This window comes from Mytilus galloprovincialis, chromosome 7 (assembly GCF_965363235.1).
Source record: "Mytilus galloprovincialis chromosome 7, xbMytGall1.hap1.1, whole genome shotgun sequence".
Taxonomy (NCBI): Eukaryota; Metazoa; Mollusca; class Bivalvia; order Mytilida; family Mytilidae; genus Mytilus; species Mytilus galloprovincialis.
In genome coordinates this window covers 82714954-82736127 of record NC_134844.1, presented here as the reverse complement: position 1 = coordinate 82736127, position 21174 = coordinate 82714954, and the positions used below count along the sequence as shown (strand labels likewise).

The 21174-nt window shown below is 31.4% G+C and overlaps 1 long non-coding RNA gene across 2 annotated transcripts; it reads left to right on the top strand.

Moving 5' to 3' along the window:
- Positions 1 to 3446: 3446 nt before the first annotated feature.
- LOC143083814 (uncharacterized) lies at positions 3447 to 18255 on the top strand. 2 transcript variants are annotated; one of them, XR_012980884.1, is made up of 3 exons: positions 3447 to 3549; positions 14712 to 14812; positions 17332 to 18255. It is a non-coding gene; the product is annotated as an uncharacterized LOC143083814 (long non-coding RNA). The 2 variants fall into 2 exon arrangements; XR_012980885.1 differs by lacking the exon at positions 3447 to 3549 and adding an exon at positions 4426 to 4545.
- The last annotated feature ends 2919 nt before the right edge of the window (positions 18256 to 21174 follow it).

Genomic DNA, 21174 nt, shown 5'->3' with positions numbered 1-21174 from the left:
GATCAAGATCTATCTGCCCTGAAATTTTCAGACACACCAGACAATCTGTTGTTTGGGGACTGCCCCTGAATTGGTTATTTTAAGGAAATTTTGCAGTTTGGGATTGAAATATGATTATAGAAATCATTTGTAAACAGAAATAAGGTTCAGATCTACAAATAAATCAAATGCTCAAAATTGACTCCTTTACGAGTTATTGTCCTGTCTAGTAAATTTTTCAGTGACACTCAGCTCAAAATAGTTATAAAGCCAAACCAAAACAAAGTTGAAGAGCATTGAGGACCCAAAGTTCCAAAAATTTGTGCCAAATACAGCTAAGGTAATCTATACCTGGGATAAGAAAATCCTCAGTATTTCGAAAAAATCATACTTTGGTAAACAGGAAATTTATAAAAATGACCATTTAATTGATATATATGTCAACACCGAAGTGCTGACTACTTGGCTGGTGATACCATCGGGGACGAAACGCCAACCAATAGTAGCATCGACCGAGATGTGTAAATGGTTATCAAAGATACCAGGCTTATAACTTAATACGGCAGAACACATTTTAACAGAATCGTTCAGTAATCATGGACACATAGTGTTTCCTCCAAACAGTATTGAACATTAATACTAAATTGAATAAACGACACTGCTTATTTTTATTTTTGGTACAAGTCTGATATTCCGAATGGCTGTCACAGTTGAACATAGTTTAAACATATAAACCTAAAAGAGAAAAAAAAAAACAACAAAAGAAAATTGTTTTTGTCAGAAAACACTGTCATTCTTCCAAACGCATACTAACCACACTCATCGGTACTCACACTTGTATAATAACACATAAAGAAAGAGAGTACTCTCTTTATATGATATGCATGTATGTGGTTTTTTTTTAACTTGTACATTTTTATTAAACATATACATGATAATATTAACATAAGTCTTTTTAAACGTTTGTACATAGAAGTAACCACATAATATATTTGTTTAATGTACTCATTATTCCTTGCAATGTTTTGTCATTATTATTTTTTTATTGTGAATGTTAAAGTTTTGTAACGTTTTGTGTTTTCATTACTTTTGTGATTTTCTGAACTAAATCAAACTTGCAACAATTCAAAAGATTTAATAAGTAGAGCCGGATTCTATATGTCTTCTTTGTACTGGACCAATGAACTTACATCAAAAATGATTTTTTTATAGAGCCAGCACATTGAAATAACTGTCACCACTGAGTAAGATGGAAATTTTGACAATTCTTATTGGTGTGTGCGTATGTGCGTGCTTGTAGTGAAAATAATGTATTCGGTGCTCTGGGTGGGATTATTGCTGGTTTGCTAGTGATTATTGCACTTGATTCACATTTTATTTTGACTCTCTTTGTATTAAACCCTGTCACTCTTTGGCTTAACTATAACCCACACTCTTTGTATTAAACCCTGTCACTCTTTGGCTTAACTATAACCCATACTCTTTGTATTAAACCCTGTCACTCTTTGGCTTAACTATAACCCATACTCTTTGTATTAAACCCTGTCACTCTTTGACTTTACTATAACCCATACTCTTTGTATTAAACCCTGTCACTCTTTGGCTTAACTATAACCCATACTCTTTGTATTAAACCCTGTCACTCTTTGGCTTAACTATAACCCATACTCTTTGTATTAAACCCTGTCACTCTTTGGCTTAACTATAACCCATACTCTTTGTATTAAACCCTGTCACTCTTTGATTTTACTATAACCCATACTCTTTGTATTAAACCCTGTCACTCTTTGACTTTACTATAACCCATACTCTTTGTATTAAACCCTGTCACTCTTTGACTTAACTATAACCCATACTCTTTGTATTTAACCCTGTCACTCTTTGACTTTACTATAACCCATACTCTTTGTATTAAACCCTGTCACTCTTTGACTTTACTATAACCCACACTCTTTGTATTAAACCCTGTCACTCTTTGGCTTAACTATAACCCATACTCTTTGTATTAAACCCTGTCACTCTTTGACTTTACTATAACCCATACTCTTTGTATTTAACCCTGTCACTCTTTGACTTTACTATAACCCATACTCTTTGTATTAAACCCTGTCACTCTTTGACTTTACTATAACCCACACTCTTTGTATTAAACCCTGTCACTCTTTGACTTTAATATAATCCATACTCTTTGTATTAAACCCTGTCACTCTTTGACTTTACTATAACCCATACTCTTTGTATTAAACCCTGTCACTCTTTGACTTTACTATAACCCGCACTCTTTGTATTAAACCCTGTCACTCTTTGACTTTACTATAACCCACACTCTTTGTATTAAACCCTGTCACTCTTTGACTTTACTATAACCCATACTCTTTGTATTAAACCCTGTCACTCTTTGACTTTACTATAACCCATACTCTTTGTATTAAACCCTGTCACTCTTTGACTTTACTATAACCCATACTCTTTGTATTAAACCCTGTCACTCTTTGACTTTACTATAACCCGCACTCTTTGTATTAAACCCTGTCACTCTTTGACTTTACTATAACCCACACTCTTTGTATTAAACCCTGTCACTCTTTGACTTTACTATAACCCATACTCTTTGTATTAAACCCTGTCACTCTTTGACTTTACTATAACCCATACTCTTTGTATTTAACCCTGTCACTCTTTGACTTTACTATAACCCATACTCTTTGTATTAAACCCTGTCACTCTTTGACTTTACTATAACCCATACTCTTTGTATTAAACCCTGTCACTCTTTGACTTTACTATAACCCACACTCTTTGTATTAAACCCTGTCACTCTTTGACTTTACTATAACCCACACTCTTTGTATTAAACCCTGTCACTCTTTGACTTTACTATAACCCACACTCTTTGTATTAAACCCTGTCACTCTTTGACTTTACTATAACCCATACTCTTTGTATTAAACCCTGTCACTCTTTGACTTTACTATAACCCATACTCTTTGTATTAAACCCTGTCACTCTTTGACTTTACTATAACCCACACTCTTTGTATTTAACCCTGTCACTCTTTGACTTTACTATAACCCATACTCTTTGTATTAAACCCTGTCACTCTTTGACTTTATTATAACCCATACTCTTTGTATTAAACCCTGTCACTCTTTGACTTTACTATAACCCATACTCTTTGTATTTAACCCTGTCACTCTTTGACTTTACTATAACCCATACTCTTTGTATTACACCCTGTCACTCTATGACTTTATTATAACCCATACTCTTTGTATTAAACCCTGTCACTCTTTGACTTTACTATAACCCATATATCGTAGAATTTAGAGGTCATAAATATCAACACTTTTCACATAACTAGAACATTTCGTCTCATTAATGCGAAACTACATGTACGTTGTATCAATACTTACATGTATCGGAAATTATCTGCCAGTGATAGGACAATGATAGGAAGCTGCTACTACATACGGTAGCCTGTATTTATAACGCAATATCAAATGTTAAGGTCAACATCATTATATATAGGCTTTTTATTTACTAAAACGATCACAGTTCAACCATTTGAAGGTAAGCGGGGTTTTTTTTACTTATAAATAAACAAATAATCTTTATTTCAAAAGGATAATCCCATTAGTTAAACAAATCTTCATAAGAGTCATCAAAATAATAATAATAATATATATTTATAGAGCACAATATTATAAATTTTATCATGATATATACACAAAATACAATTGTTTATAGATATTAATGATTATGTTGAGCATAGAAAGCATAAAGTACTCCTATACTTTATGGTATTTCACACCCACACATGAAATGAAAATTAACTGCTGAAAACATTAATTATAAACGAAATAAGATTCCATTATTCTTTAAATATCTAAATGAACTGTTTATCAAGAAGTCACCTGTTTTACTCAGAGGTACCTTGGATAATGAATGCTCTTCTTTTTCTTTTATCATTTTTTTTTTTAAATATTTCAAATTATTTTTAGTAGTAGCTTATATTTTTAAGAACTTGCAATGATATGTAAATCGTATGAATAACAGAAGGAACACAATAATATATGAAATCAATTTGAAATAAGAAGAAGTTTGATTTCAAAAATTATAATTCAAACTCAAAGAAAAAAGTAAAAAGGTGTATGCCAAAACCGCCTATGTTTTTTTTCACTTTCGAACAAAAAATAATAAATGATGAAATACCGATATGGTCATATGGTCAAGCATATGTTTAAATTTAATTAATTTCACCTTGATTTTGGGCCATACAATGCAGTAATTCAGGAGCAGATCAGAGACTAATTTCACAAAAATATTACAAGAAAAAATACTCGTAAGTCATGACCTCTTCAGTTTTACTTTCGAACAATTTTTGTGGTAAGAGTCTTTATTAAAATAGCCACAGAACAGTACGAATCTTATTCCTGAGCGTAAACTCATTTTGTAGCTGAATGTAATTGCTGACTCAGGATGTAAATCGTTATTACCTGCTGACCTTGAGCTTAGAGGTGTATGTGTAAATAACATCTACATTGTGTTATAATTTGATATAAACAGGTACTTAGAAAAATAGGAAAGAGAAACGAGAAAGGAGAACTTTAAATCGCGTTCTTAATTTCTTATTCACGGAGACGAATATTAATCAAGCTGTCTCCAAATCGAGGTGATGTTAATTAATTAGCTAAGGAAGTGAAATTCATATGGAAAATTAAATACTGTACAATGTTTTTATACAGCTTAATAAGTCTTCATTTGTATTGAATTATATTTTGTACACGGTGGGTATGGTTGTCCTGCGAGAGAACGTACTGTGTTGGTGATTTGGTCCTGACGGGTGCTGGTGATCAATGAAAAAATGTAAACAAAGACGAAAATAATGATTTTTGACGTTTTCACTCATAAAAAATGGAAGAAAACGGTTGAGATTTTTCAATTTTGTTTCTTATGGGTTCATATGTAAACCATTAAAAAGTTGACCCTCTAAACTTTTTCAGTAAGCGTAACACAGAAATGCTCATTTTCAGAAAATCTCGAACTGAAAAAATAAAACAAAAATTCTCATAGAGTCCGCTTTCTATACCGCAATCCACGCGACAAAACTATTTTGTGAAAAAACATTGCAATTTATTAACATTTAGCATTTTCTCAATTTATTCATGTCCTGATACTGTGCTGGTGGGTCCTGTCATTGTGCTGGTGGGGGTTGATACGGTGCTGGTGATTTTGGATAAGAAGTTGGTCATATTTGAAACAAATGTTACAAAATCAATAAAATTGGGCAGATAATTGTTGTCAATAGGATCTATGACTCCTATTTTAGCTCTTGTGCATCCATTTGGCTGTTTAATATGTGTTTTGAAATGATCGTAACTTGTATTAAATAATTACATAAAAGGGCAACATCTTTCGTCCAATATCAGATAACAATATATAGTATCTAAAATAAGAATAGTTTTATTAAGATATTTTAAATGCCCCTTACATTGATGCTTCAACAATGATCAAAGCCAATGCCGCATAGACATGTTTGTTAGCGCTCCGCATACCCCTCCCCACTTCCACCCAACCAACCCTCCTCATTTCCTCCTTCATTGTTACAGTGGTGTACCAAAACAACAATTTATTACATAAAATAATAACACAAAGACACACATTATTGAATAACGAATGCTTGCAGGTACTGAAAGCTAGTTCAAAGCCGCATTTTCAACTAATAGATAAACCATGTTCTCATATACAAAAATCCCAATCGTGTAGATTAAAAAAGTCTCAAAACTTAAGTTCACATTTTAATGTTTGATGAAGCAGAACTTTAAAAGTGTGCAGTGAATCTTGTTCTCACAACAGTTATTGTCATAATTATGTTTACATAAGACTCATAAAGGAATTAAGAAGGTACCAAGCAATATTTTACAGTTCAATTTAATGATCATGAATGGAAGGAAATGGTACGTAAGTTTACATAGGACAAAAAGAAATTGATAGTATTTTTTGGCGAAAGACTTAAACGCTTCCTTGCATTATATAGTACAGCTCTTCTATAAAAGCATGCAAAAAAATATTTGATTGACTTGCTTGCTATGTTTGCTTGGATGTTTTCAAACAATAGGTAGGCGGAGTTTCAATACATACTGGGATTTGATTGGACAAATACAAACTGACAGGAATTGAAGTTAATGTTTATTTTCCAAATAAATTGTAGTATATAGTAAACAGACTACTTACCTGTCGTTTACAAACATCCAAACAATCATAGCAAGCAATTTAATCAATCATGGTTTGCTTTGCATATATTTATAGAAGAGCTGTAAATTCTAAAAAAAAAAAAGAAATTTTGTTGTCGTAGATGGTTAAATCCTCAACAAAATCACAATATCTTTGTTGGAACGAATAAAGGTTTTAAATCATATTTTCGTGGACTTTTTAGCTTCCACCCTGACGAGACATGTTAGCTGTTCGTATGCTGTTGCACCTGACGCACGGAAACTTTCACATTTCCATCTTCTTTTCTGAAATATTTTACCCAGCTCATACTTGACAGGACTGTTATCCTAGTAAAAGGTGTAACCAATGAATTGAACACAAGTTAAAAATTCCATAATACTATATAATTCATTTTATGTGTCAATTTGTTCGAAAAAAGTCGAAAAGAAGAGAGTTTTTTTAATGCCATGATTATCTGCCGCTTTCTAGATCTATGCTTAGCATTTATTTCAGATGACATGGACTCCTCACCCTGGTGACCCTGCTGCCTTTCATAACTTTATCCGTATACATATATTAATAGATAAACAAAAGGCTGCAACTGGTATTTGATTCGTTGTAACGAGAATATTTGTGGTGAATGGAAACTGTGAGGGTCAAAATCTTAAATTGCTTATAAATGTTGCTGGACCCAGTTTCGTTATCTGATCTGAATTTTCTGAAATGTGCAAGGTGATAGACATTTCGATTTTTTTTACTCGGTAAGTTTTGCCCTAATTGCTTGAACATTTGCAATATTAAAGCCGATTTCAATGAATGTGTAGACAAAGGGAATATCTTTGGTTATCTTGCTTGCTGAACAGAAAAGTCATTGTTAGGTTATGTAAACTACCCTACTTTAAGAGTAGACTAGTCCGACAAATGACACATCTTTCTGTCTGTAGGACCAGGCTAATTCGAAAGGAGGGTATAGACCTTACCTAACAATGACTTCACGGTTTAGCTAACAAGCAAGCTAACCAAAGATATAACATTTGCCTACATACTCAATGGAATCGGCTGTAACTAAAAACTCGAATACATTTTAACAGACAGTGGTCTGGTTTGTTGATGAATATTGTTTTTCCTGGATTCACTCTTGAAAAAATCATTTGGTAACATTTGGTCATTGTAATACGGACGCCAAGACAATAAATGAACCTCACACGATCCCTCGACACAGGAGCTTATATATGATCTTATAGCGATTCGGGTTGAAAATCAGTTGAAATTAAGCCAGTTATTTGTGTGTGTAGATTTGTATTGTTTTAAACTGTTATGACTTTTTAAAGTTAAATCTAGGTGTTTAATCTAAGAGTTTCTTTTTTAAACTTATTTACTTGTTTTATACTCAATTGGTAGTATGAAGTTACGAGATATTTTAATTTTTGAAATTGAAGGCACAATTAACAAAGCAAACGTTAGTTTCAAATACTTTTAAATAGATTTTTAAGGATAATGTACCCTTGTGTTGATCCCATGCTAAACATAACAAAAATTTCTGTACAAAGGTCTGTGAATTTTCTACAAAAAAAGTGATTTTATTTTCACCAAATTCTCTTTTTCTACTAAATACAATAATGAACTATAAATAATAATGCTTTGCAAGAAGTTTCCCCTTGATACATGTATATGTACAAAATTATATCTCTATTATTCATTGTCTGTGCTGTTTTGATACTATTGCAGTTTGCACATTTTCGTAATTGACAGGCCACAGGAGGGGGTGATAAACCATACACGAAAATATAAAATATTGATCTAAGTACTTAATTTGCATCTCTGAACCCCCACCCCGGCTTGTTTTTTAGGAGGGTGTCTAAAAATGGTCGATTACAGACAGCACAGTACGCATTTTACTTTCCAGGCGTGTTTACGTTGATTGTTAAAGTCCTGAAAACGGATAGATAGAAACAAAAATGTTTGATTTATCTGGCTTTAGATTCAGTTTTTTTAAATATAAATTAAGTCTACATTTTAATATAATAATACTAAGAATTCACAATATAAAAAAATGCAGAAAAAAAATGGAGATGTGAAATATCTTAATAAGGAGTCATTACTACAGAGATGGTGTGTTTGACACACAAAACTTAAAAGCTTAGTGATATTACCAATATTAAAATAAAAATGTATTTTAGTTTGGTAGTTTTTCCATTTACTCATTTTCAATCATAATTAAGGCACATTTGATTTTTTATTCATAAAAATATTTAAATATAGAAAAGTAGGACACATTGTTCACTTCCTCCCCTGTAATTCTTTATCAAAAATATTTATTTATTTTGGAATTTTGAAATGAAAAAGCTAAGAAATCTTAGTTTCTCTCGTCTTTATTCTCTGACATATTCTCTGACATATTCTAGTCTGCCCTTTCATAAAATAGTGATTTTTTTTTAGTGTTCTATCGAACTTTCGAAAAAAATACCTGATAACCGTTCAGACAAAAAAAATATGTTGAAAAAATCTTACAGATACAGCAAGTGATTCTTAATAGCTGTAAGATACATTTTTCTTTTAAAGTAGAGATAATAGAGATAGAGATAGTTAAACATTATAAATACCTTGGTGTTATTTTTTCTAGAAATTCATCTTTTTTTCGAAACTAGAAAATATTTACGAGACCAAGCAACTAAGGCTATGTATAGTGTTATCAAGAAGAGCAGATTGAATCACTTATCGATTGAATGCCAACTAGAAATGTTTGATAAAGCTGTTGTACCCATTCTTCTATACGGGGCTGAAATTTGGGGATACGAAAATTTTGATATACTTGAGCGAGTTCATTTGAAATTCTGTAAGCACATTTTAAAACTTAAAAACTCGACTCCAAATTTTATGATTTATGGAGAACTTGGGAGATACCCCATTTCTTTATATGCAAAATTACGAATGATCAATTTTTGGTGTCGCCTTCTTGATAATACAAATGAAAATAAATTAATCTGTATACTATATAAATTACTATACATTAATTATAACAATTATGGTATTGGAAATAAATGGATTTTATGTAGGGAAACTTCGCAAAAAAATCAAAAATTGATATTATGTCCATTCTGTATAAAAAGGCTCAAATTTATAGATATTAAAGTTTTATTCCGCTAGATAAGAGATCAACATCGATTTTAAAAGTTGAGTATCAATTTTCTACGCTCCGCCATCTTGTCATCTTCTACGATTATAATCACGATATGTCTATAAAACACAAAGGACCAAAACTACAGTAACCGATGTAGTCGTAATTGCGTGTCGATATCTTGTCAATCGTACGATTGTTTTATCTGACTAACTATAAACTTGATACGGAAAATGTTCTTATTTTTTTTTAAATGACCATTATTACATATCTGTTATTTTGAAACTGTTAATATTGGAATTAGTTAAAGAGTCACAGTTCAAATAATAAATAAGTGTTCCGTGAAAATTGTTTTCAAAAATCTAATTCGTTCATAATTCTTTAAAGTAATAAACTTTATTCAAATAAATTCGGATCTTTCCTCATCTGATCACCAGCATGGCTAAAGGTATTACTCCCAAAGGTATTGTGAGGGGTGTGAGGACTCAGGTGACACGTCCGGGTATTCAAGCGATTTCCTGTCGGGCTTGCAAGTTCATGCATCGTTTCACTTCTGTAGGTATTGATCAGTGTACACGGCAGACTTATAACTTTCCATTTTGAACTATCAGGTGTATAATACACATCTCTGTCTTGTGTGTCCGAAAGTGATATGATGCCAATAATTTAACTCGTACGCTTGTTTATAAATAACATTTCTGGTGTAAAGAATATTATTTATGAAAATATAAAAAATACCACAAAAAAAAAACAGATTTGAAGAAATAAAAATCTATATACATATTTTTTCCGAGGGTTAATTTGGGAAAATGTAATTTGTCAATTATAGTAAAGGACAGACTGGTACATACCAAAAATATTGATTTAAAAAATGTACGCACTTGCCGATGTTGGCTTATACGCCTGGATAGAAAGTTACGGAACTATAGTGCAATTTAAAATATATACATGTATCAGACTATATTGTATACCAAAAGAAGAAGAAGAAGAAGAAGAGAACCAGTTTGATTTAAATACAGGTCGATATATATCTTGCTGTGGTTCATCGAAGTTATGAACATAGTAAAACCCCAGTTTTATGTATCAATTAGATTGTTCTCGAATAAAGGAAGAAATTCGTCATCATCACAATTGTTCCGACATTCATGTAAAATATATGCAACTGGACGTACACTAATAATCCCAAAGGGGTGTGAGTATTTTCTAGGAAAACTATTGAGTATTAAAGTTTCAAATCAATTTCGGGATTTATTTTCTTTCTTGCCGTGATATGATAGCAATTTAAAGAATAAACTGCTTGTTCGCTTTAGCGGTATCAGAGACATGTATATATGTCTCTGGCGGTATTCTTGCCAGTTGAACAGCCTTATAAGTTACATTCAAAAATAGGGAAAGATGACATAAAATTCGCTGTCTTTTGTTTTTGAACATCGTTGGTCAAATAGATAGAGTATTATACGTTGTGAGACGAGGACTATTTCAACAAATACTATAAATACAAGTGGAAGTTTTCGTTTTTTGCAATTTGAGAGTAAATGATGTATCAAACGTTCAAGAATACGCATGTAAAATGTGTCACTGGATATAAAAAAAAAATCAATCTCAAAACCTACTTCCGTATGGAACTTCCCCTTTCAGTGACCTGCAAATTTAACAGATGATACACTTTATAAGATTTGCATGTCCAACAACGACCCACTACTCTACATGTGTTACTGACAGCCTAAGATAGTAAATCTTCTGTTAGGTCAATTCTCTTTCGAACAATACCAGAAAACATGGAAAATAAGTTCTTTAAATTTTGACTCTGGAATTAACACCATTTTTTCGTGCGACAAACTTTATTTCTGGCGATGAGCAGACATGGACGGAAAACAATAAACAGATAGGTTTAATATTTGTTCATTCATTTAACATGTATAATATGAATACGATTGTACTTAAAAAAAACTTATATAGTTAGTTTCAAGAACAACCGGGTTCAGACAAACTGTTATAAAATCGATGCTGTTACTTATGCATTCACCCAATTCAATATTACGATCAAAGAGAGTAAATTAGTGGCAACATAGACATTCCGTTAATAACGGCATAAGTATGCAGTTAGTACACGAACACCAATCTGTGTTTTAAAAACTAGCGATGGTTGCTAAGGATATCTTGATTTCGGGAACTTTCTGCGGCTTCCATTTTATGGAACTCTTCTTCGGTATACCCTGGCTCTAGTGCGTACCCAATATGACCATACTCGTCAAAATCTGACTCTTTTGACTGACTGGAACCACTGTTATAGTACTATCATTCTCCGAACAAGATATTTTTATTTATGATTTTATGATAAATTTTTGGACCATATATAAACTGTTCTATAAAAACAAGCACGCAAAAATCATAAGATAGAAATATAAGTAATATGTGAGTAAAGTTAATTGAATCATTTAAGTTAATATCCTTTGGGCTCGAATGTAGTTAACTAATAAATGTGTTTTATAGGATAGCTCAAATCCTCATCCAAATAATATAATCTAGTATATGTAATAAAACCCTTCATACTACACCGAGTTTTAATGCCAAGCGGTAGACATATTTTAGGTACCAATTAAGTAATTGAATGAGTAATAAGATAACAATAATTAATCATGAATGTGCAAAGATTTAAAAACAAAAGTATTTTTCTTTGTTCGTACATATTATACTCCGCTTCGGTAGATTTATCTACTTATCTTCAGATAGTTTCAGATATACATTAATACATGGCTTTCAAAAGTCTAAATGTAAGTGTTCTCGTACATTTTTTGCCTAATAAAGAAAATCAAAATGCTTTGGTAAAGCTATTTCTAATTCCCCTTTTTAATGAGACATACATCAAGGACAAGAGGTGTATATCATTTCATTCTGACACATGAATTAAGTTTCCCGTCTTAACCGAAAATTGTTTAAATTTTATTACTTAGTAAATTAATTTATTTGAATTGAAATAAATGATACAGCAAATATAATTAAATAATTCCACGGCGATCTATTTTTATTTGTAACAAACTTGAAACTTGAATTAGTATTATAGATGTGTATATTGAATGCTCCCTTGTTTTATAATCCACTGATCCGAATAGACAGTCACACCTGGCAAGGTGTGCCCTAGAGGCGTGGTTAAATACCGAAGTGCAAATAACAATTTACCTTTCAACAAGCCATCTAAGAGTATTCAATTTGCCACAGAACCGTGAATACACACATCGTATAAATCTAGTCAAAGCAGAGATAGTAAAAGGTCAATAAGAGTACACCAACATATTGTACTTTATTTTGTTCACCTCATATATCAGTCCGAAAATGCATTAATTAATAAATTTATAACTTTTTTGGTTGTCTACTAAAATAATTCGAATATATACGTTTAACATAGAAAATTTATCTCATGAATGTGTACAATTGCACGTCTGTGCGTCTTATCTTCTTATTATCGGATGTTTATTAGATAAACCATAAGTCATCGGCGCGCTTACGATTAAGTTTAAATATCATTAAAAACCAAGACTTTTACTGATTGTATTTTAAATCCCGGCATGCAAAAACCAGGAGAAAACGTCACGACCTACAGGAAGTAGTTAAAAAATTTCATTAATTGTTGAATTTCTCCTTTATTACTGGACATATAGCGATAAAACTTTGTGAATATATATATTTTGTCATAATGAACATATTTAAACCATAAGTAAAAAATCGCGAATTTTCCCTTTAAGAAAATTTTTGATGAATGTGGCATGTCAAATGTATGGCATTGCCAAGATTATTTTAACAAAAAATGGATAAAATTAAGTATTGAGCAAAAGCTTAAAGACCAATTTCGACAAGAGTGGTGTGCAGATTTACACCAATCTTCAAAAGGTTTATGTTATAGAATTTTCAAGACTGAATTTAAATTTGAAAAGTATTTGTCGACTTTGCCTTTTAATTTTTTATATACTTTGTGTAAATTTAGATGCGGAAATCATCTTTTGCAAGTGGAGACAGGAAGGTGGCAAACTATTCCGAGATCGGAAAGGTCTTGTAATCTCTGTAGCTCTAAAGATATTGGCGATGAATTTCACTACATTTTGTCATGCAATTGTTTTAACATAGAAAGAGAAAAATATTTACCACACTATTGTAACAAAAATGCAAACATTATTAAATTTAAAAATGTATTCTCATCTGAAAATGTTGTAGAACTAGAAAAATTGTGTAGATTTATAAGATATATATCATTGAAAGTCTGTCCTCCTGGTTAGAGGAACTGTAATAATATTATTATAATGTTATTTATTTTCACACATGCGAAACAAAGATATGTATTATATATGAACTGTTATTATCTCTGTAGCTATGTACTAGTTTATGAGAATAAAATCATTCATTCATTCATTCATTCATTCATTCATTCAAAATACAGCTTTTAAATCTTAAGGGAAACTATTCCAAGCTTAACACTTTCACTGTAACCTCTCTCTAACTTATCCCCCATCCCCCCCCCCCCAAAAAAAAACCAAACAAACAAACCCGCAATACTATTGTCATTCTTATAGTCACCACTCAATTTTTCACAAACAAATGTGTTTTAAGCTGCTAAAGACATATGATTCAAACGCGCTCAGAAAGTCCTTTCTTCTATATTTTTGCTCTCCATTTTTATACAAAACCTTTTACATTTTTATTTTATGGGTTATTGTTGAAGGTCGTACAATGACGTATGGTTGTTAACACATACTTTCTTTGGTTTCTTATGGAAATTTGTCCATTGACAACAAACATACAACATCATCTACTTTATATAAGTATTGTATAAATTACAACGTATTTTGGCGATCTTGCAAAATGATCGTAATCCCGAAAATCGTAAACATATTTTCTTATCTTAAAAGTGGGCAAGAAGGGTTCCATTAACAGATTATAAAAAGAATAAAAATAGGTTTTTTTTTCTCTCATAATAACAGTAAACAGATTCATAACAATGCCAATTTCAAGAAAGCAGACAACAGTTAATTACTAGTAGTCAATAACAGTACAGCATCAATGATCTTGACTGAATATTTGCCACTTTTAACTAAAATATAAAGGCACAGAACCAGGACATAGGAGCACAGAACCAGGACCGTTTTTCTTATCACCAGCACATCGTCAGTACAATTCCGTTTAACGAACTTGCACGACTTTTGCAATTTTATATTGTTGTAATATACTTTGCATGGTACTTATGACGCATCAGAGAAAAATTAAGCAACAAAACAGTCGTTTTATTGCCGTTCTGATACAATGTAAACAAACCCACCAGCACAGAATCAGGACCCACCAGCACCCGTCAGGACCAAATCACCAGCACAGTACGTTCTCTCGCCGGACAACCATACCCACCGTGTTGTAGATTTTTTTTAAAAGCAAAGAAAGACGAAAACATGGTTTCTACAACTCTTTTGATAATGTCAATTACTTTGGTATTTCTTGGAGTCAGTGAAGCACTTAAAGGTTCGTAGAATCATCATTTTTCAAACAATTTATGTCCTTTGTAGAAAGATAGATATCAAAATTGTCTAACAATGAGAACAATTCGAGATATACAAAAATATGTTCAAAACCTGTTTTTTGGCGGTTTTTTTTGGATGTTTTTGCAAACTTCAGATAAGGATTATTCGTTTCGATTCACGTTGTTACATTATATGACGATTTTAAGATTAAACACATTTTGTAGTTTAAGTAAATGATTTCCTAATCAGCTTTTTCTGTAATTGTTTTAATTCTAGCATTTGTCATGCTTAAAACCGAACGCAAGTCTACGAGGGAACTAAAATTCGAAATATTACAACGTCTAGATATAATTTAAACTTGTCTTCCTTAATATATTGATGTAGAATCGTTAATCCGAATATAATACAGCACTTTTGGGAAACTCATTTTATAGAACTGATAGGACATTTGCATGTTGTAATTCTCGTTCATTTATAGGGCATATGTATTTTCTGTTATGTTAACTACGAATGTTTGTGAACAGCTTGATATCTTTGATATAAAACAGTCCGGATGCCGAGGCTATATGAAACAACAATACTTCTTTAATATTCTTTAGTGATTCAAATCTCCCCAAATTGCTCTCGAAAGAAACATATAAGTGTAAAACCATGTCGTAGAATAATTCCTTTGAAAATCATTTTAAGGAACCAAAGACTAATCAAACAACAGGTAAAGGATTCAATGATCAACGGTTTTTTTAACTGATGAATACACTCAAATATAATCAATTTCGATATTGCAGAAAGAACTTAGTAAATTCAACGTCATTGACTTTGTGACGATAATAACTATACTATTAAACGAGAAGACCTCATTTTGTGTGTCGCTTCTTTTCTTTCCACAATAAATCATTCATCATGCGCATGTGTTCTATAGGCACCATGCATAGTCGCATTTGTCATCCTCGCTTGTGAATATTCAGTTTGGGTTATTTTGTGAGAAAACCGAAAATAAAGGCGTCCGAGTATTGTATCCGTCATTGGACGAACTTTTAAGACAGACAGGAGTGTTTGAAATTAGTGAGCTACCATTTGAATTTTATGAGGGGTTATAGGATGAAATTTGAGTAGAACAAAAGTATTGAGTAAAAACGGCATGATGAGCAACTTGGCAAAAATAGGCAGGATGACAATTTTATTTTAAAAAAGGCAGGCTAAAATGATAAAAAAGAGGCATGACCGAATAATATTTTTCATCCTACCCCCACCCCCAAATAAAAAAAACAATAAAATTAAATGGTAGCTTCCTTACACAGAATTTATATAATCATAATTGACTTATTCTGTGTAATTTCAATCAATCCTACACAGAAGTATCGCAATATTCCAAGATATAGAATTATAAGGATTAAACTTTTTTCTTAAAACTCACAAACTAACTGAAAAATGTTTAATCCTATATATAATATATGACCTTTTATACCCCCATTACGCATATATAAATGTGTTCTCGGTTACCAGACCAACTCTATTTAAGGCATACTAACTTAAACTTAAATTTAAATTTAAATGTGTGTTTACAGTTACCCCATCAACTCTTTCTTAGATAGTTCTAGTATATGTATATTTATTTATATTAATGCTCATCAGTTAATGCTGATTAGATGTCCTACTTGAAAATATATATACGTTGGCTCGAAATCGGTTGATAACAATATAAATACATGAACATATATAGATGTTTAATTCAATATATAGATGTTTAATTCAATATTATCGGTTGATAACAATATAAATACATGAACATATATAGATGTTTAATTCAATATTAATGTTCGAGTTTGTTGCAAAACAAGCAAAGATCGGTAATTTACCAGTTTGTGTAGCATACTGATAACAGTTACAACAGCGAAATTGGCAAATTTGAACTAATGGCAGTAAACGGAAGTTCGAACTGACGTAACTGACAACACGATACCCCAAAAGATTACGTCCAGAGGCCCTTACGTGTGGCATAATGTGTTCATGAGTTGATAACACTGGTAATGAATTTCATAAAATTAGCTTTAATTGGGAATGCGATGAACTCGAAAGAACCGTTGTTCTTCTTGTATTCTTGAACTAGAATCACTCCATTAAATTAATTCACTCCATTAAGTCAACACTTCTGTGTTGAATTGAGTTATCATTGATATGTTCATAATTATAAATTAACTGTTAAAACTTTGAATTTTTGAAAAACTAAGGCTTTTTTACCTCAGGAATAGATTACCTTGGCTGTATTTGGCATAACATTTAGGAATTGTTGGTACACAATGCTCTTCAACTTCGTTATGTATTTGGCCTTTTAAACATTTTTTGATTCGAGCGTCACTGTCCTGGGTCGGGACCCCCCCCCCCCCCCCATTTTAAAATGGCTGGATCCGCCCCTGTGATGAGTCTTTTGTAGACGAAACGCGCGTCTGGCGTAGAAATAAATTTTAATCCTGATATCTATGAATGAGTTTATTTACATGTCAAGTTTTTTTTACTAATTAGGTAATGAAGCAATGGCGCAGGACTTGTCAAGTCTTAAGTTAGAAAAGAAGAAGGCGATAGAGTTTCTCCGAAGATCCAAACGTTATGGTTCGTCAGAGTATTTTAGAGAAGGAAGGGAAACTAACCGTGAGGTCGAAGAGAGAAATGATGAAGGTCGCGTACACAAATGGTAAAATGAAACACTTTAAAGCATTAACTATTTATTTATCTGTTAAAATTGTAAAAAGACTAAGCTATGTGTAGTTATTCGGGCAAACCATTTTTTTTTTTATTAATTCCTGTATTTTTCAATGTTTTTTGTGTATGTTAAAATCTTTGCATAGGTAAGAGAACACTTAAGATGGTTTATTATATGTTTCATATATTTGTAATAAAGAGTTACATGTATAAAAGATTACTACTGGCTTTTAAGTATCGATTTTTAAATGAAAATAAACTAGACTAATCAAACTTACATGCAAGTGTTGACCAATTATGTACTTAACTAATCATGTAAAAGTTTTCTAAATTATTGGAAAGATTATAGGAAAAAAAATCAGATAAAGATAAACTCTTGACTTATTTTGCAATTGATAAAGAAAATTGTTAGGAAGTAAAATATTGTTTAGACACACAGGCACTTTGCAAGATCAGAATAATTTCGAAATGTTAAACACAATTTTTAAGTGTCAATTTCAATAGCCTTTTTCAAAGGGTATTAAAAAATATTGCAATTTATAGAACAATACGTTTTAAACTCAAAAAACTATTTATATAGTACAGCTATGAAGAATATATGTAACATACTAAGAATATTTGCCTGTTTATATTCTATGTAATATGTTTTACATTCTTTAAATTTAGTTGATTTTATTCATATGTATGATCAACAAAGTTATTCGTGTCAAATATACAAATTATTGTAATAAATTACTTTGCTCTTCATCTTTGTTCTTCATTGTCCGTTTAACTGGAATAACAATATCTTATCTTATGTTATCTTATCTTATATTTTCAAAGTGTAATAAATAAAAATGACGAACACCACAGAACAAATGCATGTTCGTTTAATATAAAATTAACAAATACATTTTTTGTTCGAATAACATGAACTATCACACATGCTGTTATGGAATCATGTTCTCCTCTAATCGAGGTATTAAAAATAGAAAATTGGAAATCATTCAACAATTGATAAAGGAAGAAGTAGGAAGATATCAGAGAGTAGAAAAATGAAAGATACGATCAAGTAATTATTTGTGACTTTCCTTGTTTTTTTGGTTATGTTGGAGTGGTGTGTCTTTTTTTTCTACAGTTTTTGACTGGTGATATAGATTCCCAAAAGGTGCTAAAATTCAACGTTGTTTTAAAGTAGGTTTGTAATATTTCTGCAGGAAGATATTGAATTGTATATTTAAGCTGTATGTAAAGGTGTCAAATATGATAAACATCAAGTGATCTATCCATATGTTCTTACATTAAACACTTGTGGGATTTCTAGAATTTTACATCGAGCTCTTTTTTATGTGATATAAAAAAAAAGATGTGGTATGATTGCCAATGAGACAACTATCCACAAAAAACCAAAATGACACAGACATTAACAACTATAGGTCACCGTACGACCTTCAAGACCTTTTCGTGCCATTCACAAGTATATCACATTAATTGGAAAACGGTATATGTGCAGTCTATTCAATCATTATAAATGTATGATTTAAGCACGATTTACGCGTAGATAATATTGTCTTAAGGTTAAGGAACAGTAAACTCGATTTGATTTCAACAAAAAAAATATTTATTGGATTTTCTGAAATACTGAATTTAACCATGTATTCAGTTTTGGATTTAGGACTCAGTTATCAAATTGGTCAACATTGAGGTCCAAAGGGTCCTAAATTAAAAATTCCAGCTGAAATGAATTTCAACCTTCCTATTTTTTATGGAACCGTGTACTTAAATCTAATAGAGATCCATACCATATACTCAAGATATTGTCTTAAAACCTGGTAAGAATTGTTTTTGTTATACACTTTTGGCCTTTAATTCCTTCAAAACTGTGACAATAACCCTAAAAATTAATCCAAACCTTCTAATTGTGGTTTGAAACTTTTTGCAAAAATATTGATGATATAATTTTTTCTTATACTTAAGTTATTGTCTTAAAACCAGAGGGATAATTGTTTATGCCCCTTTCTGGTCCCTAATTACAAAATCACTAGGACAGTATACCCCAAAACCAAACAGAAACTTCCTATTGTGGGATGGAACCTTGTACTAAACTTCTAACACATCTATAAACTTACACTAAAGTTATTCTCTGCGAACCAATTTGTTTTCCATCAGTTATTTGTTTTGAAAACTTTATTTTAATTATATTTAACATTGCCATAAAAGCGGAAGGTTTGGATAGCCACAAAATCAGGATCAACCCATCATTTGTTTTTCTTAAAATGTCCTGTACCAAGTCAGGAAAATGCTCATTGTTATATTATATATTGTTTCTGTGTGTTTTACTTTTAAGTGTTGTGTTTCTGTTGTATCGTAGTTTTCCTCATGTATTTGATGTGTTTCCCTCAGTTTTAGTTTATTACCCGGATTTGGTTTTTGCTCTATCGAATTATGAAATTCGAACAGCGTAAACTACTCTTTCCTTTATTTAGTAAGGAAATATAAAACTAAAAACAAACAAAAAAACAAAAAAATCAAATTTAAAATATAGAGAAATCATAATGAAAACATAAAGCTGTTATAGCCAAACTTCTTCCATAGCCATACATGAGTCATAGCTGCATGATTAAATTCCACAATGATGTACAAAGTAAACATAATAATGATACCTTAAAACCATGAAATGTGACATGTTCTAAAATTAAATTGCAAGTATGTTTCATTACAATGCTATATTTTGATTGGCTTATAAAAATCGGAAGTCATTCGGAAATAAACTTCTTTTCAAAATTTAATGTACCATTCATGATGACACGAGCTTTCATAATAAATGCACATGTAAATAGAAGAAACACTTGATAGAAATCGTGTTTTCATGATCCTCGAAAAAAGTGTAATTATAAATATGGAATGCTTCTCTTAGAAGTATATTAGAATGAACCGCTTCCGCTCTTCATTCAACGTGAACTTTGATCAAAGTTTTGACACCCTAATACATTTTAAAAAGGTATCATTTAATTCTTAAATATCCCTACAGATTTAATTCCACATTGTAACATTCAATATGGATATCACAGATAACATAAAAACCATGGAAAACCGAATGTATTATGTTCTAATATCCCTACATATTTAATCCCACATTGATGCATTCATGGTAAATATATCACAGATAACATTAAAACCATGGAATGTATTATGTTCTATTATTATACCTTACATATATTTCAAACAATTCTATTGGGTAAAACGTTATCACGTGACATTGAATAATTCCTTTAATTTTCATTCAATTGCAAGGAAGAACGAATAACCCTTAACATTTATATCAGCGTTGAATAACCCTATTATTCACCGGCGAATGACCTTTTTAGTTTGTTAATTTGTACCCATGAAAATGACGTCACAGACGTAAATAAACAAAATGGCAACGTTCAAGTTACAGAAAGTCAATTGAATGATTGATCGAGACAAGAGGAAATGATGATTTTGACGTGCATCTTGTGCTGATGATACTACTTGATTTATTTCACTTAACTGGGCGGAGTTTAACCGGTTCGCTTATCAAAGACCAGTCCATCTATATATAGGAGTTTTGGGATAAACTTATCAATGAAGTGTCCAGTTATTTGTCCCATATTATACACTCAGTTATTTTGTATATCCGTTCGGTGACACTGATAGGTGATTAGA